At 46.8% G+C, this 23049-nt stretch overlaps 1 long non-coding RNA gene across 1 annotated transcript; it reads left to right on the top strand.

Moving 5' to 3' along the window:
* The first annotated feature begins 745 nt into the window (after positions 1-745).
* Positions 746-17946, top strand: LOC122941572. The gene is made up of 2 exons (XR_006390465.1): positions 746-806; positions 16106-17946. It is a non-coding gene; the product is annotated as an uncharacterized LOC122941572 (long non-coding RNA).
* The last annotated feature ends 5103 nt before the right edge of the window (positions 17947-23049 follow it).

Here is a 23049-nt window from a genome sequence, read left to right as displayed (position 1 = left end):
AAGGTGTGGTTTTTTTTGTTTTGTTTTTTTTTGTACTGGCACGCAGTAGGGAACATTGGCACACATTATGAGGGCAGTATGAGGACATTGCCTCTAGTGGGGGCACTAAGAGGAGGCATTTTTTTTACTGCCACACAGTGGGTCATATTTTGTACTGGCACACATTATAAGGAGTGTTTTTTTGCACTGGCACACATTATATGTGGACATTTTTGTACTGGCTCACATTATAAGGGGGCATTTTTCTGCTGTCATGCATTTAAAGAGAATTATTACTACCGGGGGCATTATGGTGAGCTTTATTACAACTGGAGGTCTGTGGGAAACATGAATACTAGTATGGGGACTATGGGAGCATTGTTACTTCTGGGACACAGTGGGGACATTATTACTGTTGGGGGGGGGGCACTGTAGAGGCACTATTGCTACTAAGTGTACTCTGGCAGATAATTATTGCTATTGTTGGGACTTTGGGAAAACTATTACTGTGGCGGGCACCCTGACACAGTATGAGCTTAGCACAATTCATTTGGGGGGCATTATGTTTATACTATTAGTTTCAGGGACACTATTTGCTGGGTAAAATTATTTGCACTGTGTGCCAATAATTATTAAAGGGGCACTATCTGTGTGGTACTAGTATTGTGTTGAGAAGGTAGGTAGGATGATGGAAAAGTAGGAAACTAAGATGTCTGTTTGTCAAACTCTGCAGAGACGACTGGTGGCTGAAATGGTGGTCTGGTCTGAATGGAGAAGATAAGGAAAGAGAACATCTACATCAAAGGAGACGTCATTGGATGTAAGAGGTATGTGGCGCTGTAATTGGCTACTTTCAAATCTGCGTTAGTGATTGATCTGAGTCGGCACTGCTGCATGCAGACAGATCTGGTTAAAATCTAGCAGAAATGAAGAGAAATGAAGAGAATCGGCGGACACAAACCACCACATGCTGCTGTTTGTGTCCGGCCGATTCCTTGCATTCTCTGTCGGATCAGATGGCCGGAGTGTAGTGCTGCAGGTGTGAAAGTAGCCTTACCCTGTGTGTTTTGTATTGCTGTAGGTAATGTTAGGCGGGAGTAGGTTAGGTTGAGAATTTGGCATGGGAGTGAGGGCACACAGGCACATTCTTTGCACAGGGGCCCTCTGCTGTCTGTGCCCACCATTGCTCTGGAGTTTCTTAGTGACTGTTTTCCTGTTTACCTATAGGATTCTTTTTCTAATGTTATATTTTTCTTAGATGTTGAGTTTTATTTGTTATAATGGCGTATACTATACTAGGCTACGGCTCTACTGACCAAAGATTTTCTGTCTATTTCATGACTAAGTAAAGTTGTCAAAGGTTGTCACGACTATGTATATGAATGGTGCTTGTAAATCATAAAAAAATACATATGAAAAGCCTTTATTAGGTCCCTTAGGGCTTAGGCTCTGACTAGTCTATCCAACTGGTTTTCCATTGTTATAGGATTGTATCATGATTGCCTCATCTTGGTCCAAGTCTTTTCTGACCCACTCCCCAAAATGTCTAACATTTATTATCTCCTCCATGAATATACCTCACATGCCGTGATAAAGGCGTATCAGCTTTGGTACTGATGCTACTAATGTGTTTGGAGATCCGTCTTCTGAACTTCTCCGGTACTCAAATACTTTGACAACTGATGAATTGTTTTATATAGTATTTCTTGCTATTAATCTGATTAATGAATTGTTTTGTTGTTGTTCGCATGTAACAGCAGAAAGAGCATATACCACCTGTATGGGATCCCACCACACATCTTCCTCATCAGTAAATAACTGATGGTAAAACCTGGTACTCATGCTAAATCCAGGTCAGGCCTTTTCCAGGTTTATCCCAGTTCGCCACTCCTCCAGGACTTGGAAAAACGTTGTCCTTGTTGGGTGGAAAATAGAAGAGCTTCTGTGTACTGAAGTTATGGTGAATGTCTTTATCAGATTCTATGTTTACTTTCACAGCCTTAAAGGGAACCTGTCACCAGTTTTATGGTGTCCTAACTAAGGGCAACATAAATAAGTGACTGATTCTCTTAGCAAAATGCTGGGTCACTTTCTTTAATTGACCCAGTCAATCTGCCAACATCTTGTATTGAAAAGCTCCAGCTGATAATGATGTGTCCTGAATATTCATGAGCTCCTGACTCTCCCCGCCTACCTGCTGCTGATTGACAGTTTTTTCCATATAAATCAGCAGCAGGTGGGCAGTGGAGTGGCTATAGCTGTTAATTAAATATACGCTGGACTCAAGGACATCACGCTGGACTCCAATCAGCTCATTAGCATGCAGCATCTTTGTGTGTATATTATGAGGAAACTATCTGTTACACCAGTAAGTGAGTACATCTAAGACACCGTTTAGTAGTTAATGATTGTATATAATTAGTTAGATTATAATCAAATATCCACATGACAGGTTCCCTTTAAGCAACCCATCTAACTTGTCTTTATGCAGCAGAAATGGTTTGTCCAAATCGCCTACATCAGAATCTTCAAACACAATCTGTCTTTCTGAGACAGAAAAATAATCAGATGAAGAAACCAGCTGAGGAGAGAGACAAACTGGCTCTGTCACGGTTCTCCTGGCCGGCTCTGCCTCGATGCGGCAGAGGCATCCGTTTGCCTGGGGAAATGACACTGTGATGCAGCCCTCTCAGCCTGTGGCCAATGAAAGAGCACATCAGAGCATTAGGACATCAGATCATTCAGCTCCCAGTTCTGCTCGAAGTGTAGGGAAGCCAGCCGGAGATCATTGCCAGCTCTCTATATTAAGCCTCATTCACACGTCAGTGATTGTAAGCCAAGACCAGAATTGGTGCTACACAGACATAAGGTAAAGATCTGCACCTGTTCTGTGTTTAGAGCCACATCTGGTTTTGGCTCACTGACGTGTAATTGAGGCATAAGTCTGGCTCCTGTAGGTGCCGGTGAATTTCTGTTCCTCTAGCCCCCCTTACTGTTCCTTGGTGGTATTGCATTTACTTTGGCTGTGACTTCTGGACCTGGTGTTAGGACTACATTTCTGGCTTCTGGCAATTTGGTCTTGTAATGCTCTCCTGTTTTTTACATCTTGCGTATCTGGCACTCTAGTTTGCTTTTGGTGTTTTTGCCACTTCGCTGACCAACTGGCTTTTGACCCTGGTACCGTACGACTACACTTATTGTGTCTGATTGTTTATTCCCTGTTGTGTGTCACTCCCTCACATACGTAGTATAGGGACCATCGACCAGTTGTGTGGTCACAGCGTGGGGCAACCATAAAAGTAGGTAGGGATAGTGGGTCTGGGGAGTTTTAGGGCCACACTATCCATGTATGTGCGTGCTACTTTGCCATCAAATCCCTTCTTCCTGTTTTAGTTTTTGGTCCATCTTGGGCTTACTCAAAGGCCATAGCAAGCAGACTTTTGAACCATGAAATAAACCCTCATTCTTCAGGCTGAATAGAGGAGGAATCCTCAGGTGACACACTCTGGGAGCAGAGATCAGAAAGATAGTTATCTGGCAAGGGTTGCTGACATCTATATAGTCTATGCTTGGACTTAGGGGAAATTCATTATTTTCACTACGCTGTTTTTCTAGTCGCAATTAGCATTTTATGTCGGTCTTGCCAATTTTAAGAAAAGGGGTGTCGTGAGGGCAGGGCTATTGGCAGAGGCGTAACTACCATAGCGGCAGGCCAGGTGACTGCTATGGGGCCCAGGGCAGGAGGAGGCCCAGTTGGGATTATCTCTTCTTCTACTGGAGGTGAAAATTTGGTCAGGACTCTGCCCTCTAAAGGAACGACTTTTAGCAAATGAAGCAGTGGACAAAATGGCCCAAGGGTCACTGAAAGGGGTTTAGGCAGAAACCCTTCTGTCCTGTGTGGGGCCCGGTTTTATCCTTGCTATGGGGCCCTTACTTCTCTATGTACACCACTGGCTATCGGCCCCACCTCAATCATAATTATTTACAACAGAAACAGGTGTAAATAATGTTTAATAAAACATATCTGATAAAAAGAAAAAAAAGAAACTGGCGTAAATAATGACTGAAAATTTATGGCAGCTCCGAGCTGCTGCAGATTTCATTCTGGCACACGGACTGCTGGAGGAAGGATGTAATTTATGATGAGGCTCAGTGCAGGCCCTACGCAGATGCCAGTCTTGATGAGTCAGGGCCTTAGGGTACTTTCACACTAGCGTTATTCTTTTCAGGTATTGAAATCCGGTAAAGGGTCTCAATATCGGAAAAAGAACACATCAGTTTTGTCCTAATGCATTCTGAATGGAAAGCAATCCGTTCAGTATGCATCAGGATGTCTTCCCTTCCGTCCCTTGTACGGTATTTGATTCAGCATTAATTTCCATTGAAATGTATAAATGCCGGATCCAGTACCAAGTGTTCCTGAAATTGCCGAATCCGGTTTTCCAGTCTGCGCATGCACAGTTCTTTCTAGCTTTGAAAAAATTAAATACCGGATCTGTCTTCCGGATAATACTGGAAAGACGGATCCGGTATTTCGAAGCAGAAGTCTAACGGATCCGGATCAGAAAAAAAAATATCCTGCCGGATTCTTCTAACGTTAGTGTGAAAGTACCCTTACCCTAAGTTCACACCTGAGCGTTTTACAGCGCGTTCCTACGCGCTGTAAAACGCTCAACAAGGAGAAACCAATGCTTCCCTATGGGAATGGTTCTCACCTGGGCGTTTTACAGCGTGTATGATCGCGCTGTAAAACGCCCGACGCTCAAAAAAGTTCTTGAGCTTCTTTGGGGCGTTTTGTCGCGCGTTCCCGTACATAGACTTTCGGGAACGCGCGACAATGGGCGTTCGTTTGTCTCTGTATGCGCAATTGCAAACGCCCGTACAATCGCGCATACAGAGCGCTCCTTTCGGAACGCTCAGGTGTGAACCCAGGGTAAGTCTTTCTTTTCCTACACTGATCATGTGTGGGGGATATCTGCACAATAACAAACAGACAGTCAGGACACCTACTGGTAACAGAAGAGCATAAGGTAAAAATACACATGGCATGATAACCTAACACCAGGGGCATACTGGGAACTTAAAGGGATTCTGTCATCAGAATTTAGGCCTATAACTGCAGTCATCTCCTTTCGGTGCCCAGCGCCGCCTTCTGAATTGAAATTGCCGCCCTCCCTTTCATTAAAGCCGCCTACCTCAGTTCATCGCCGCCTCTCTAACATCAGCGGCGCCTCTGAAATCGCCCGCTCTCCTCAGGTTATACCTAGTGCACACGCGCGGGATCTGGCTGAGGAGAGTGGACGTTAGAGAGGCGGCGATGAACTGAGGTAGGCGGCTGCAATGAAAGGGAGGGCGGCGATTTCACTTCAGAAGGCGGAGCTGGGCACCGAAAGGAGATGGCTGCAGCCGGGCACCCTGCATCATGAGACATCCCCTTGGACACATTTGTGACGTGAGTGACAGGTTATATAAACCTGTTTTATATGATTATAGAGCCACAGGCGCATTTGATAAGGTCACTTTAGGATTCTGTGTATTAGTAGGGACCTCGCCATATGTTTAGGTTATAGGCCTAAATTCTGATGACAGAATCCCTTTAAAGTGGCCCGTGAAAAATACTAAAAGTGGCCCCGTTTTGTAGTTGGGTCCAAATTAATGGAAGGCAGGGCCAACACAAGTAGGAGGGGCCAGCAATACCATATTGCGGCACATTATACCACCCCAACAGAGCCAAATACCACAGTCCATCACAAAATACTGCCAGCAGCACAAAATACATCCCCAAATACTTCTGCAGCATGCCAGACCTGCAGGGTATTGCGAAGTGAGGTCACGGTTATGGGCAATCGAGGGTTACTCACTGTTTGGAGGAGAACCCTGGGCAGGCATGCGGCAGTGAAGGAGAGGCTGACAAAGTTCCTCTGGGGCACACTCTGTATGTAGGGACCAGGCCTGATGGTGGATAAGGTGCCCTGGATGGTGCAGGTGTTTTGAGTGCCTGGGGCAAGGTCCCTTTAAGGATCGTGACGTCAGTGCCTGTAACGGTGGCACACCGGTTTCCAGTAGCAATAAGTGAGGTACACAGATGGTATGGTGAACCAAACGTTGTTTTACTGGTAACAGTCCAACTTTGTACAATAAAGTGATCATGCAGTCCCTTGCATTCAAATGCTCCACAAGCAGGCTCATTCTCAATAATGGCAGGTATAATCTTGCAAGATACTCGGAGGGTAAATGTTCAATGCTGCTCAGACCAGGCTGCGCTATTTCACAGCTATTCTGGCTGGCTGTATCCCAAGGCCCGGATGCCTAAATGCTGGCTTTTATCCTTGGCAATAAATCTTCCTCCCGTATTGACCTTTGCACTCACTTAATAGTTCCTCTGCCCATCAGCTTACTTATCTTAGCTGGATCCACTGGCACAGCTTGGATTTAGGGTAACTGCAGGTTTCTCCCAGGAGGCAAGTTCTTCTACTGGGGTGATTCTTCTGAGCTCAATTAGACTCAGGAACTTCAGGCTGACTAGGCTACACTTCTAGCCACCTGGACTGAACTAACACTTCCCGGTCTGGGCCTAGCTATATATACTAAGGGCTTACTAGCTCCCTCTAGTGTATAGGAGGCTAAACTACACCCTGACAGGCCTGATACCCAGATAACACAGGGAAAATGAACATAACGCATCACAATAATGCAACAGACATATTAACCCTTGTGTAGTGCCCACCTTTACCTAGTGGGACACTACACTTCCACTGGCTGGTCATCGGCCCACCAGGAAATTTCCTTGTAAGATCCAATGGCCAATCCGCCCCGCCTAACACATGTAGAGACAGTTTCCAGCAGGTAACCTGACCACAGGCAAAACCCTGATAGTTAGGAGGTAGCAGTAAACAGATTACACATGAGAACAGGGCAGGACTGAAGAACGGCACAGCACAGCCACTGTAGAAACAAGTAGCGGGTCCAGAACTCTGGTCTTGACTAAAACCATGAATTTTCAAATATAAAAAAAGTCCAAAAATGGCACACAGCAGGACATCTCCCCACACCAGTCAACGCGTTTTGGACTATACTCAGTCATTGTTCATGTCATGCTCCACACCGGCAGAACTCGTAATAGTGGGTGCAGGTGGATACTCCCCATCACCCGCATCCCTTCGGATCCCTGCTCGGCCGCTGCTGCATCTCCCCGTTTCGCAGATCAAAACATCCGGTGACAGGGGGAGCAGCCAATAGCAGGCTTATTAGTGACCAGCCTCCCTAGCGTCACCCACGATTCTAGGGAGGCTGGTCACCATCACAGCCTGCTATTTGCTGCTCCCTTCCCCCAACGCCAGATGTTTTGATCTGCGCGACAGGGAGATGCCGAGGTGGCCGTGCAGGGATCAAGAGGGACGTGTGTGACGGGGAGCAGGTATGTATGCTCTATAGGAGGAACCCGGGAATGCTGGGGGTCATAATAGGGATTAGATAACCCCTTTAAGGATGATGAATAATGTTGACCATGCAGCAGCGTTGCACATTTGTCTAACTGCTGTGTGCACAGTGCAGCCCAGGAGAGGGCAGCTGAGCAGGTGGAGTTCACTTCACTGCAAAAGGGGGTACATGTCACCCAGCAATACAACAGAGGATTTGGAGAGATTTAGGCCCCTGTCAGCAATGCAGAGCAGGGGTTCATTTACAGCAAAAGGGGGTGCATGTCACCCAGCAATACAACAGAGGATTTGGAGAGATTTAGGCCCCTGTCACCCAGGCACAGCAGGGGTTCATTCACGTCAAAAGGGGGTTCATGTCACCCAGCAATACAACAGAGAATTTTGAGAGATTTAGGCCCTTGTCACCCGGGCACAGCAGGGGTTTGTATACGCTAAAAATACGTTTTTTTTTTTTTTTTTCAATTTAGGGCACTAAAATTGCCACTTTTTAAACTTAAAATAGCTCTAAAATAGTCCTTGAAAAGGCTAGAGGGATGTAAAAGGCAGTAAAATGTGCTTAAGAGCATGGCAACTGCTCTGTAAACAAATGTGGATAGGGAAATAACTTAAAATGAAATAAAATAACTAAAAATTAAAAATGATTAACCTGCAACTCAGAGAAGGTTGAGGAGGCGGTGAATGTGGTGTTGTAGGTGGAGGCAGCAATGGAGGAGGAGGTAGCCAACAATTTATTTTTTTTTTTTTTTTTTTTTTTTTTTTTTATTGGGTAGCCCCCAAAATATTGGGACAAATAAAAAATAAATAAAACAAAGAATCCTTGCACTTGACTAGAGTACAAGAATGTATGTTTGATGGTGGTATAAATGTCTATTCTGCACAAGGTACAGACAAGTCTTGTGGGATCCAAGCCTGGTTCATTTTAATGAACGTGAGCTTGTCCACGTTGGCTGTAGACAGGCGGCTGCGTCTGTCTGTAATGACTCCTCCTGCCGTGCTAAATACACATTCAGAGAGAACACTGGCTGCAGGGCAGGCCAGCACCTCCAAGGCATACAGGGCAAGCTCTGGCCATGTGGACAATTTGGAGACCCAGAAGTTAAATGAGGCAGAACCATCAGCACGTGTAGGCGTGTGTGCACAGGTACTGTTCCACCATGTTGTTCAAATGCTGCCTCCTGCTAACGCGCTCCATATTAGCAGTTGGGGCCAGTTGTTGCGGCGAGGTGACAAAGCTTTTCCACCTGTCGGCCATGCTAACCCTGCCTTCTGAGGTGCTGGCGCTGACACAGCTGCGTTGGCGTTGCATACTGCAGCATGTAGTCGCTCATGTGTGCCAGGCTGCACAGAGCTAAGGACAAGCTGTCCTCTGTGGGAGGCGTATCGTCTGCGTCCTCCATATCCCCCCAGCCACGCACCAGTGATGGGCCCGAGCTGCGTTGGATGCCACCCCGCTGTGAACATGCTTCATCCTCCTCCTCATCCTCCAGTAGTGGGCCCTGGCTGGCCAAATTTGTACCTGGCCTCTGCTGTTGCAAAAATCCTCTTTCTGAGCCACTTCTAAAAGAGTGGCCTGAAAGTGTTAGAGATGACCCCTCTTCCTCCTCCTCATCCTGGGCCACATCCTCTTCCATCATTGACCTGAGTGTTTTCTCAAGGAAACATAGAAGTGGTGTTGTAACGCTGATAACGGCATCATCTCCACTGGCCATGTTGGTGGAGTACTCGAAACAGTGCACCAGGGCACACAGGTCTCGCATGGAGGCCCAGTCATTGGTGGTGAAGTGGTGCTGTTCCGCAGTGCAACTCACCCGTGTGTGCTGCAGCTGAAACTCCACTATGGCCTGCTGCTGCTTGCACAGTCTCTCCAGCATGTGCAAGGTGGAGTTCCACCTGGTGGGCACGTCGCATATGAGGCGGTGAGCGGGAAGGATGAAGTTACGCTGCAGCGCTGACAGGCGAGCAGCAGCAGGGTGATAACGCTGAAAGCGCGCACAGACGGCCCGCACTTTATGCAGCAGCTCAGACATGTCGGCGTAGTTGTGAATGAATTTCTGCACCACCAAATTCAGCACATGCTCCAGGCAAAGGATGTGCGTCAAACCGGCTAGTCCCAGAGCTGCAACGAGATTTCACCCATTATTGCACACCACCAGGCCGGGCCTGAGGCCCACTGGCAGCAACCACTTGTCGGTCTATTGTTCTATACCCCGCCACAACTCCTGCGCAGTGTGGGGCCTGTCCCCCAAACACATCAGTTTCAGAACGGCCTGCTGACGTTTACCCCTGGCTGTGCTGAAGTTGGTGGTGAAGGTCTGTCGCTGACCGGATGAGGAGGAGGAAGCTGAGTAGGAAGAGGAGGCAACAGGAGGCAAAGAATGATGCCCTGCGATCCTCGGCGGCAGAAGGACGTGTGCCAAACAGCTCTCCGCCTGGGGCCCAGCCGCTACTACATTTACCCAGTGTGCAGTTAGGGAGATATAGCGTCCCTGGCCGTGCTTACTGGTCCACGTATCTGTGGTTAGGTGGACCTTGCCACAGATGGCGTTGCGCAGTGCAAACTTGATTTTATCCGATACTTGGTGTGAGAGACAGGATTTTATTTTGTCTTGCTCTGCTGTAGTACACATTATTCTCCACTAGAAATCAATTAAGTGCCTCGTGCACATTTTCTTTGTTCTAAGATCATTAGTGAAAGAAAGGAGGAGTTAAGTTGCTAGTTTCAAATGTGCCAATCAAACTCAGGAATAAAGTTAGTAAACTACTCCCTTTTTGTCACAGAGCCAATAAACTTTCATCTAGGACCACCCTTTTGTCTACCTCATATTGCCTATATAAGTGTATGTAACTGTAATAAAGCACTGCATATTTTCCATGATACCAGCCTGTATTGGTCTCATTGAGAAAGCTGTATGAGCTCATACTTAGAATTCTAACTGATTTGGAGCCACACAAAGAAGTGTCGTAGAATTTGCGACAACAAATTGGCGCCCAACGTGGGGCAGACAGCTTGCATAATTTCCGATTCAAACGCCAGGAGAGGACTTGCGTAAAACCATCAGACGAGGCACAAGCTGCAGAAAGGTAAGAAGCTTTAATTCTTACAACCTCCTCTGAGTCTTTTGCCCAAGTGGTTTCTCAAGAGTTGAATTGGTGTTATCGCGATATAAGGGTTCAAATTATAGCTGATCTGTATTATAGTAAAAGAACCTGTTGAAATATTCCTTTGTGGTGGGACATGCTGGAACTAAACGGAAGTTGTTAGACAGCTGAGTCAGATATCCTGTGACGTAGAATTGGATCCCAGCCAAGTTCTGACGAGAATCTGGAGGAAAGGGTTAACACCAATTGTCATAGGCAATTGGAAGTTATTAAGATTTTGTATCCCGGTGAATTGACTAGGGGTCTTCAAGAGAGATTGTGGGCTCAATACTATTATATATCGTTTGCTCTACGTGTAACTGTGCTTAAGTTAGTGGGTTCGATAGCAATTACTTAGAGTAATTGGATATCGTTTGATCTTTGTGAAACTACACTTAAGTTAGCGGGTTCGATAATAATTAGACAGCAGCTCAGTTGATGAGAGAAAGAGAAGGAAAAGTTTCAGTAACTAAGTTAAAATCGTTCATGCAGGAAATTGGTATGCCTGAAACTGGAAGATTAGATGAAAGTTTATGGAAAAATATATTGCAGGAAAAGAAAGGTTGGTTGAGAGATAATAGGCTGGTGCAAGCAGAGTTATGGTGGAAGTTGTCTGCAGATGTGACTGATGGAAAGTTGAAAGAAATTGAGAAGAATGGACAATATTGGTATAGTAAGATGGAGGATTTGGGTGTGGTAGGGAACAAAGAACAGGAGAGTCTGCCATGTGGCATCCCTTCCCCCACCACATCTGTTGTAACTTTAAAAAGTAATCCTGGGTCTTGTGGTTCATCAAACAATACTATTGCTTCTTCTGTCAGCTCCTCCTCTACACCATGTACTGGAATGTGCTTATCAGCACCTCCCACTGTGTCTTCTGCTCCCTCCATCCCTTCTCCAGCCCCCAAAACTGCTTCCTTAGAACAACAACCCCCTCCTTATGGGGGATGGGAGTGTGTGTGCAGACACATAAAATGCTGAGATGAGTAACATGTGTTGTTTGTGGATCTCAAAGACAGGACACAATTCCTATCATAGTTCCCAGCACTGGATTATATCCAGTGATGTCTTCCAATAACCCTTCCCAATTGTATGTCCCAACAGTTAAAAATGTACCTGCAGTAATTGCCCCTATGATGCCTACTAGAAATATTCCAGACCAGTCTACCCAATCTAGGAATGCACCCACTTTAAGTCCATTTTCATACTTGAGTGGATTTCTATCACAGGAAAGTATGGGATATCCAACATCAATGTTGGATATGCGAAATCTCATGCACCCAGTTTCCCCTATTATATCATCTCCGCCAAATCCACCCCGACCAAATATATCCTATCGTACGCCCAGGTACCTAACCCCTGGGGCTGCTCCTCTCAGAGGTCCAAATGACATCCCTGATGAACCTGTGTATCGCCCTTGGTCCCCTAGTGAGATGCTGGCCATGATGAGTAGAATCCCTAATCCAGAGGACTTACCCATGCCGTTCTGTAGGGAGTTAGCAAAGATAAGGAAAGCGTTCTCATGTTGCTGGAGGGATCTAGAAGATTTAGTTCAGTGTAAAGCTGGTGACTCCTTCTCTCAGATTATAGCCTCTGCAGTGGGATCTTATGAGGGAGATGATACTACTTTGTTGTCCGGTGAGCGATATATAGTGAGGTTCACGGAATGGGGGAGAAAGCGATTAGGTGATCAGTCTGTTACGTTGTCGGATATGCATCAGGATAAAATGGAAAGTGTGGAGAAATTTTACACTAGACTCCAGCAAAGATGGGTGGATTTGGGTTTTGAGTATACCTCAGACATGCATGAGAGAATTTTGAGTGCTGCTTTTGTGCATGGTCTTAGGGAAAGCATTCGCAAAGGTCTGGTATCAGCTAGGCCCGAATGGAGAACTATACAGCCCTCCATTTTGTTACAAGTAGCAAAGGGGGATAGAAGCTGAATTGAACAAAAGACCTAAGGCGGGTGTGGCCGCTTACCAGCCCTCTCCCCAAAAAGGGGGCAGGAAATCAAGGTATCCCTTAAGATGTTATAACTGCGGCAGGGTGGGGCACTTTATGCGGGATTGCCAATATCCTAACCCATGGGAGGAGGAAGAGGAGGAGAAGGCTCAGCCCCCTCAAATGCGACGCCCATAGGAAGTTGGCAATCCAGAGTCAAATGCTGTGCCCCTATTAAAAATTCAAACCTTAGGGCCTGCCCCAGTTGTCTCCTTGGCAATCAATGGGGGGGAGCCCATGCCCTTTTTGATTGACACTGGAGCAGCCAAAACAGTTATTCGCAGCAAACATGTAAAAAGATCCCTCATGTCTAAGAATAGTATTCCATGTGTAGGAGTAGATGGTAATGAGGTTCCTACTCCTCTCACAAAGCCAATACAAATTGCATTTGCCCCAAACCAACAAATGCTAAGTCGTCTCTTAGTCAGTGACACCGCCCCTGTTAATTTGCTAGGAGCAGATTTGTTGCAGAGAATATATGCGCAAATAACATATCTTCCTGATTGTACTGTGAAGTTACAAGGCAAACTAGGAGAAGAGGATATATGTCTCTTAGCGGCCTATGATTATAATCCATTCCACATGTACGTGTCTACACTCTCTGAAGAGGGCATGTCCCTTCTGCTGCAACAATTACCTGAACATCTGTGGGCCTGCGGACCTACAGATGTTGGCCATTTATGTCGCTCCAATCATGGTAGAACGAAAACCTGATGCTCCTTTACCTCGAAAGGCGCAGTATCCTCTCAGTATACAACAAACAGATGCCATCACTAAAATAGTACATGATTTTGTCAGTAATGGGGTACTAATTGAAACCACCTCTCCATGTAACACTCCCTTGTTCCCCATTAAGAAAAGGGGGGAAAAGGTCAGCCAGTGCAGTATAGAATGGTACATGATCTTAGGGCTGTTAATGAGGCTACAGTTTTTAATACCCCTGTGGTACCAAACCCACATACGTTGTTGGCACAGATTCCCCACAGTGCTACCCATTTCACTGTGGTGGATCTTGCAAATGCATTTTTCTCAGTTCCATTACATCCAGGTTGCAGATATCTTTTTGCTTTCTCTTGACAGAAAGCAATACACCTGGACGGTCTTACCACAAGGTGCACATAATTCCCCCAGTATGTACAGTACTGCCTTAGCCCAGGTTTTAGCGGATTGGCCCATTCCATCTGAAGGAGTTGTCTTACTTCAATATATAGATGACTTACTTCTTTGCTGCCCGGGAGAGGAGGTGTGTAAACAAACCGTGTTGTCTCTTCTCACCTTCCTGGCTGCAAATGGCTGTAAAGCTTCCCGCAAGAAGCTTCAATTCTGTTGTACCACTGTCACCTTCCTAGGGCACTGTATATCTGCTGGGATTAGACATCTCCCCCCAGACCGTATAACTGCAATCAAACAAATTCCTTTGCCTACTACAGTGGGGGCTCTGAGAATTTATTTGGGTCTAGTCTCATACTGTAGGCCTTGGATCAGAAATGCCTCTGCTCTTCTGCAACCCTTGTATGATTGTCTCACCTCTTCCTTTTTCATTGACAGATAAGGCTGTGGAGAACTTTCATACATTAAAACTAGTCATCAGTTCCACACCAGCATTGGGTCTACCAGACTACAATAAATATTTCAGACTTTATTGCACTGAATGCCTTGGCCATGCTTCAGCTGTTCTCACACAATATAGGGCTGGCCAACAGCGTCCAGTGGCATATTACTCTGCCAGACTTGATCCAGTGGCTAGAGGAGCGCCATCTTGTGTCCGTGCAGTAGTGGCTGTACAACTCATGCTTGACAAAAGCTCTGAGATTGTGCTCAATTATCCAATTACTGTTTTTGTCCCTCATGACATCTCGGCCCGTCTCACACAAGTACAGCCTAAATACCTGTCCACTGCCAGACACCTTAGACTAGAATGTGCCCTACTTATGCCACCAAATGTCACCATCAAAAGGTGCACAACTTTGAATCCAGCTACTCTGCTGCCTCTGGAGGGGGGAGGGAGTAGTAGTATGAGTCATCTAGCTGAATATCTTCCTGACCTGGAAGATAAACACGACTGTCTCCAATTAATGTCCCAAGAGACAGCAGGGTTTGATCACGTGGTAGATACTCCCTTAGAAAACCCAGATTTAGAGCTCTTTGTGGATGGATCGCGGTATGGTGTCCAGGGGAAGTTATATACTGGGTATGCAGTTGTCACTCAGCACGATACGATCAAAGCAGAATCATTGCCCTCTCACATGTCTGCACAGGAAGCTGAACTTAAAGCTTTGGAAGAGGCCTGCAGGTATACGGAGGGAAAAACTGCAAACATCTATTACAGATTCCAGGTATGCTTTTGGGATCACCCATGATTATGGTCCAATTTGGAAGGCTAGAGACTTCCTTACAGCAAATGGCAAGCCAATTAAAAATGGCAAAGGGGTGAAAGCCCTAATGGACGCTCTGCTGTTGCCAACGAGGGTGGCCATTATGAAAATTAAAAGCCATTCGGCAGGAAAAACCCTTGAAGCTCGGGGAAATCATCGAGCTTTATCTGGCAGCAAAAGCTGCTGCACAGAAACCCAGAGATGATCCTGTAGGGATAGCAGCAGTACAAGAGCAAATTTCCCTGCCAGTCAACTATGAAACCTTTAAAACCTTACAGTCTCAAGCAACCAAAGAGGAAAAGGCAGTATGGCTAGAGAAAGGAGCTGTGATGACCCCAAAAGGAACATGGGAACTTAGAGGAAGGCTGTGTTTACCCCGTGCCTTGTTCCCAGTCACAGCCCAGGCCACTCATGGGAATACTCACCTGTCCAAAACTGCCATGACTGCTCTTGTTAATAATCACTGGTATGCCCCAGGATTCAGTGTAACTGCAGCCAAATTCACTCAGGCTTGTATGATTTGTGCACATCACAACATAGGAAGGACGGTAAAAACACCTTTGAGGCACACTCCCAGGCCCGATTTCCCCTTCCAAAGACTGCAAATAGATTACATCCAACTACCCAAAGTGGGGACCCTAGAATACGTCTTGGTATGTGTAGATCTGTTTTCAGGGTGGCCAGAAGCCTATCCTGTGGCCAAAGCCACTGCACAAAACACAGCCAAGAAACTTCTGAATGAGAGAGTTTGCCGCTATGGGGTCCCAGAGACAATTGAGAGTGACAGAGGTTCTCACTTTACAGGGGAGGTCATGCGTGAAATTATGGGAGCCCTGCGTATTGAACAAGCCTTCCATACTGCGTATCGCCCACAAAGCAGCGGGAGAGTAGAACGACTCAACGGCACAATTAAATCAAAAATACAGAAGGCCATGGCTGAACTGAATAAGCCATGGACAGAGTGTCTCCCTTTGGCACTTTTCTCCATCCGGTATACACCTAACCGGAAGACAGGCCTGAGTCCATATGAAGTACTCTTTGGGAATGCCCCTAGATTAGGACTCTATTTTCCACAACAACTCCAGATGCAGCATAATAGTCTTTCAAAGTATGTTATCTGTCTTACAAACAGACTGTCTAATGTGTATTCCCAAGTTTTTGCTTCTCTTCCAGATCCAGACAGCATAGAGGCAACTCATTCTCTACAACCAGGAGATTGGGTAGTGGTGAAACGACACGTGCGGAAAGTCCTAGAACCACGATTTGAGGGTCCACATCAAGTACTGTTAACCACCGCCACTGCTGTCAAGTTGGAAGGAAAGCCTAATTGGGTCCACGCATCTCACTGCAAAAAAGTACCAGAACCTCAAGTGCTGGAATGACTGCAAGGGCCGTAATATTTTTGCATGCCTTACTGTTCATTTTATATTGTACAGGGGAAAATGCACAGTCAGATAAAGTCCCAAATTCCGTATTTAGAGCAATATTAATACAAGGGAATCAGAGTGCAATTGCATATGTATCTCCTACAGCTTCACCCATGATTGACAAAATGGCCTTAGACAGGGTTTTCAGACACAAATGTATGGCTAGAGTGGATCCGCTATACTGTTCTTTCCCAGAAGCGATCCAACTGCATAGCATGTGCTGCAGCTCGACCTCATTTGGGTACAGTACCTTTCCCTTTGAGTGAGGTTACCGATCCTGAGGGTTTCAAGTGCATCCTTAAGATGTACACTGAAACCATTCCCAGCAATGACACCTCCCGCTGCAGAACATTAGAATTACTTTATCCGATTGTTCATGATAAAGATCATATGGGTTTCGGTATAACGCCATACCCTGGAAATTATACCTGTTTCAATCGTAACAGTACAGGCAAAGAGATTGGTGTTTTCCCTCCCAGGATATTGTTCCTATAACATCTATTTAAATGAGACAAGTAGTGACTCTGATGCTTACCCTGACAAATGGTTTGTCCACCAAGATTATCAACATTCAGATATCTGGTGGTTGTGTGGAGACATGAAGCTCCGACCCAGGATACGAATGGAATAGATTGGCCAATGTACCTTGATTAAGGTGCTGATGCCATTTGTTCTATTTTCGACTCTTGAGTGGGATCAAGTCAATAAGCAAACCGGTGTACGGTCAAGGCTAAGGAGGTCACTCTCTACATCTTTTGATTCTCATGTATACATAGATGCTATAGGAGTCCCTAGAGGAGTTCCTGATGAATTCAAGGCTAGCTTGCTAGAAACCAGATAGCTGCTGGTTTCGAATCAATACTTCCAATAATTGGCGTAAATAAAAATGTAGGATGGATTAACTATTTGTACTATAATCAACAGATTCGTAAATTATACTCGAGATGCGGTAAAAGGAATAGCAGAACAACTGAGCTCTTCATCGGTGATGGCGTTACAGAATCGACTGGCCCTCGATATGATCCTAGCAGGAAAAAGGAGGCGTCTGCAAGATGATTGGAAGTTCCTGCTGCACCTTTATTCCGAACAACACTGCCCCTGACGGAAGCATCACAAAGGCTTTAAAAGGACTGACTGCCTTATCAAATGAACTAGAGGAAAACTCTGGAATCAACAACCCATTTACTTCATGGCTAGAACAGTGGTTTGGGAACTGGTCTAGTGTGTTAGCCAATCTGTTAATGACACTGGTGGCAGTATTTGTGGTATTGGCATTGATAGGGTGTTGTGTTATTCCTTATTTTAGAAAAATAGTTTTTAAAATGTTCAATTCAACCACACCTGCAACCACCATATACATGCATTGTGACACTGACAAACCTAAAGATTATTTGGAGAACCTAATTGAGGAACGCGATTACGTCCTAAAACAAATAAAATCTTGTTGATAGTTGCGGAATAAATAGATCCAGATGAAAGCAAACCTGAAAGGGAGTTGGGGGGACCTGGTGAGGCAATAAAGAAAGTCCAGCTCTTCGTCGCTTAGGGCGTTGGGAGAGTACCTCACATTGCTTATTCATCTTGTATCTATTTACCGCAAAAAGGAGGGATTTGTGAGAGACAGGATTTTATTTTGTCTCTCTGCTGTAGTACACATTATTCTCCACTAGAAATCAATTAAGTGCCTCATGCACATTTTCTTTGTTCTAAGATCATTAGTGAAAGAAAGGAGGAGTTAAGTTGCTAGTTTCAAATGTGCCAATCAAACTCAGGAATAAAGTTAGTAAACTACTCCCTTTTTGTCACAGAGCCAATAAACTTTCATCTAGGACCACCCTTTTGTCTACCTCATATTGCCTATACAAGTGTATGTAACTGTAATAAAGCACTGCATATTTTCCATGATACCAGCCTGTATTGGTCTCATTGAGAAAGCTGTATGAGCTCATACTTATAATTCTAATTGATTTGGAGCCACACAAAGAAGTGTGTCGTAGAATTTGCGACATTGGTTGTGCAGGGAGGGCACGGCTCTCCTGGAGAAGTAGTGGTGGCTGGGAACGATGTACTGTGGGACAGCAAGCGACATGAGCTGTTTGAAGCTGTCCGTCTCCACCAGCCTGAATGACAGCATTTCAAAGGCCAGCAGTTTAGAAATGCTGGCATTCAGGGCCAGGGATCGAGGGTGGCTAGGTGGGAATTTATGCTTTCTCTCAAAGGTGTGTGAGATGGAAAGCTAAACGCTTCCGTGTAACATGGTGGAGATGCTTGGTGACAGAAGTGGTGTTGTTGGTGGCACATCCTCTGTTTGCTGGGCGACAGGTGCCAATGTTCCTCCAGAGGCGGAGGAAGAGGCCCAGGCAGCAGCAGAAGAGGGAGCAGGAGGAGCCCTTTCTTGGTTTTGAAGGTGCTTACTCCACTGCAGCCTGTGTCTCGCATGTAGATGCCTGGTCATGCAGGTTGTGCTAAGGTTCAGAACGTTAATGCCTCGCTTCAGGCTCTGATTGCACAGCGTGCAAACCACTCGGGTCTTGTCATCAGAACATTGTGTGAAGTGCCATGCCAGGGAACTCCTTGAAGCTGCCTTTGGTGTGCTCGGTCCCTGGTGACATTGGCCAGTAGCAGGCGAACTGTTTTGGCGATGGCTGCTCTACTTTTGCACCCTGCTCCCACTTTTGCTACGCTGCTGGCTCAGTCTCACCACTGCCTCTTCCTCCGAACTCTGAAAGTCAGTGACACAACCTTCATTCCATGTGGGGTCTAGGACCACATTGTCCCCTGCATCGTCTTTCACCCAGTCTTCCTCCCTGACCTCCTTTTCGGTCTGCACACTGCCGAAAGATGCAGCAGTTGGCATCTGTGTTTTGTCATCAGAGATGTGCTGAGGTGGTATTCCCATGTCCTCATCAGGAAACATAAGTGGTTGTGCGTCAGTGCATTCTATGTCTTCCACCACTGGGGAAGGGCTAGGTGGATGCCCTTGGGAAACCCTGCCAGCAGAGTCTTCAAACAGCATAAGAGACTGCTGTATGACTTGAGGCTCAGACAGGTTCCCCTTATATGCATGGGGGTGATGTGACAGACTGATGGGCATGGGTTTCAGGTGCCACCTGTGCGCTTTCTGCAGAAGACTGGGTGGGAGATAATGTGAACGTGCTGGATAAACTGTCGGCCACCCAATTGACTAGCGCCTGTACTTGCTCAGGCCTTACCATCCTTAGAACGGCATTAGGCCCGACCAAATATAGCTGTAGATTCTGGCAGCTACTGGGACCTGAGGTAGTAGGTTCAGTAGGACGTGTAGCTGTGGCATAACGGCCACGTCCTCTCCCTGCACCAGAGGCTCCACCACGACCATGACGCGTCCCTTATTAGATGTATGTGACAGTTACTTATGCACGTCTAATCCTAGATGTGCAGTATATCGGAGGCTTTTTTCACCCCAGTAACCAAAAAGCTGTATTTGTGTCCTAAATGTGACAGTCACTTATGCACGTGTAATCCCATATGTGCAGTATATTAGAGGCTTTTTTCACCCCAGTAACAAAAAAGCTGTATTTCTGGCCTAAATGTGACAGTCACTTATTGTCACGACCCTTGGTCATGGTCGTGACTCCTTGGGTGCCGCATGCTGTTGCCTGCGGTTTTCCGTTGTCAACCGCAGCTGGGAGCACTTTGTTGTTGCCTCAGGTGCGGTTGCCGCGGACAATAGGCATGCGTGTGGTTGCCCTTGACAACGTGTTTTTATGTGCACTCCCTTTGTCCGTTTGTTGTGCACGAGGTGGTGTTTGTATGCACTTGGACTCCTCTCTTCACCTGCGGTTGTCCGCGGCAACGTCTGGTGATGTTTGCATGCTGTGGAAGTGTCTCGGCCCGTTGGCTGTTCTTGAGGACACGGTTGCCACGCATGCCGTTGCCGTCGGAGACAGGTGAGTGAGTTTGTGTGCTTTCCCCTTTATGTGTGTTTTCCCTTCTGTGGTGTAGGAAGGGTTAACTCCCTTCCCAGTGTGTCTGTGAGTCACTGGGTGTGTCTGACCGTGGGTGTGGCCACCTGGCCTATAAAGCCTCAGTCCCTGGCTTGGTTCAGTAGGTTGCTCTCAGCCATGCTGGCTGGAACAGCCTCCTGTCTCCTCCATCTGCTTGGTGGGGACCATCCTTCTGTTCATAAATCTTCGTTAGTTAAATTCATGTTTGGTGTTCAGAAGATGTTTGTGTGGTCTCTTTGTTGGTGCAGCATATGGTCACCTGGTGTCCCTCGAAAGAGGGTGTAGCATGCATCGCCATAGGCCGATGGGGTGCATGCGCGTTCTCCGGAGGGAGAGCGTCATGGGGTTCACCGTTAATGGCGCGGTTGGTGGCTTTTCCCCGCCACCTTGCTAACCGTGTCCGTGTTGGTGACCCCTCGTCCCTCTCAGGGTTCCTATCTCTGGTCGTCTGCTGGCAGCATTCCTTTGGTGTTCCGGCAGGGTCTGCTGGCAGCGACCTGGAGTGGGAACGTTTTCCTGGGTTGGACGCGGTGTCCTGTTTTCTTCCTCCTGACTGCTTTGTTGGCTGGCGACCTGGGACTGTTGTGTACGGTCCAGGTCTGTTGGCGGCAGTTCTGGGGGGAGATACGGGCATCTGTCTGGCAGTGCCTCCAGTTGTTCTCCCTTCCAGTCCGCTTTGTTGGCTGGCAACCTGGGGCTGTTGTGTACGGTCCAGGTTTGTTGGCGGCAGCTCTGGAGGGAGACACTGGTGGTTATCAGGCATTGCCCCTCCCCCCCTCCCTGTTTGGTCCCACCAGCTTCCCTTTTCGGTTGGGGGGGGCTTTGAGGGGAGGGAGTGTCACGACCCTTGGTCATGGTCGTGACTCCTTGGGTGCCGCATGCTGTTGCCCGCGGTTTTCCGTTGTCAACCGCAGCTGGGAGCACTTCGTTGTTGCCTCAGGTGCGGTTGCCGCGGACAATAGGCATGCGTGTGGTTGCCCTTGACAACGTGTTTTTATGTGCACTCCCTTTGTCTGTTTGTTGTGCACGAGGTGGTGTTTGTATGTACTTGGACTCCTCCCTTCACCTGCGGTTGTCCACGGCAACGTCTGGTGATGTTTGCATGCTGTGGAAGTGTCTCGGCCCGTTGGCTGTTCTTGAGGACACGGTTGCCACGCATGCCGTTGCCGTCGGAGACAGGTGAGTGAGTTTGTGTGCTTTCCCCTTTATGTGTGTTTTCCCTTCTGTGGTGTAGGAAGGGTTAACTCCCTTCCCAGTGTGTCTGTGAGTCACTGGGTGTGTCTGACCGTGGGTGTGGCCACCTGGCCTATAAAGCCTCAGTCCCTGGCTTGGTTCAGTAGGTTGCTCTCAGCCATGCTGGCTGGAGCAGCCTCCTGTCTCCATCTGCTTGGTGGGGACCATCCTTCTGTTCATAAATCTTCGTTAGTTAAATTCATGTTTGGTGTTCAGAAGATGTTTGTGTGGTCTCTTTGTTGGTGCAGCATATGGTTTCCTGGGTTCCCGTGTTATGTCTGGTGTGTGCTGTGTCCTTTATGTTGCTGTGGACATCAGCACTTGTTCATGGGTTCCAGGTTTGTGTGTCTGTGGCAGGTAAGTGCAGGACTAGTCTCACTTACCTGTCATTTCCATATGTCTGTTGATGTTCCCCCGGTGTTGCTTGGCCATTGAGACTCCTGCTCCTCCGTGCCTAGGAGGAGTAGGGCGTCTGACTCTGTCCCCTAGTTCAGGGCCGACTTGAGGGCTCGTAGGGACTTTTAGGTTCCGGCGTATGAGCCCTCCTACCACCAAGGTCGGCTCATACTGACAGGAGACAGGGTCAGCGTTAGGGACGCAATAGGAGGTGACCTGCTCCCTAACTCTGTGGTCCCGGCCAAGGGGTAACCCTATCATCTCCTGGCACCGCACGGCTGGGGGTTTCCCCCACCGCCAGCCGTGACACTTATGCACGTATAATCCCAGATATGCAGTATATTAGAGGGTTTTTTCATCCTAACCAAAAAGCTATATTTCTGTCCTAAATGTGACAGTCACTTATGCTTGTCTAATCCCAGATGTGCAGTATATTAGAGGGTTTTTTCACCCCAGTATGCCAAAGAGGTATTTCTGGACTTGCAGATAGTGCACCAGCATAGGCTATCGTTGCATAAAATGGCTGCCGATCATGTATTGATGAAATGAAGAAGAAAAATTGTTTTCAGCAGTAGTTGGCTCAGGGCAGGCTTAAAAAAATTGTGCATTGCACCCACAAAAGATAGTTTTTCTGTAAATCGCTGAGTATATAAACCAGTTCTTGATAATATCGCTCCCTGATCTCTGCCTCACAGCAGCTGCAGCCTCTCCCTACACTAATCCGAGCAGCGTGACGGGCGGCGCTAAGTGACTCCAGCTTAAATAGAGGCTGGGTCACATGCTGAAGTTGGCCAATCACAGTCATGCCAATAGTAGACATGGCTGTGATGGCCTTTTGGGGCAAGTAGTATGACGCTTGTTGATTGGCTGCTTGGCAGCCTTTTTTAAAAAGAGCCATAAAAATTGCCGAACACCCAATCCGCACTTTTACGTAAATGTTCGGGTTCAGGTCCGGGTGCCGAAAAAAACTAAAGTTCGGTACGAACATGAACTTTACAGTTCGGGTTCGCTCAACTCTAATCTAAAGATATCTGTCTTTTGTCCTATCTTTTCAGTAGCTAGGATTGTAGGGTTC

The sequence above is a fragment of the Bufo gargarizans genome, chromosome 6 (assembly GCF_014858855.1).
Source record: "Bufo gargarizans isolate SCDJY-AF-19 chromosome 6, ASM1485885v1, whole genome shotgun sequence".
NCBI lineage: Eukaryota > Metazoa > Chordata > Amphibia > Anura > Bufonidae > Bufo > Bufo gargarizans.
The sequence above is the reverse complement of the archived record's forward strand: the minus strand, read 5'-3'. Positions and strand labels throughout refer to the sequence as shown.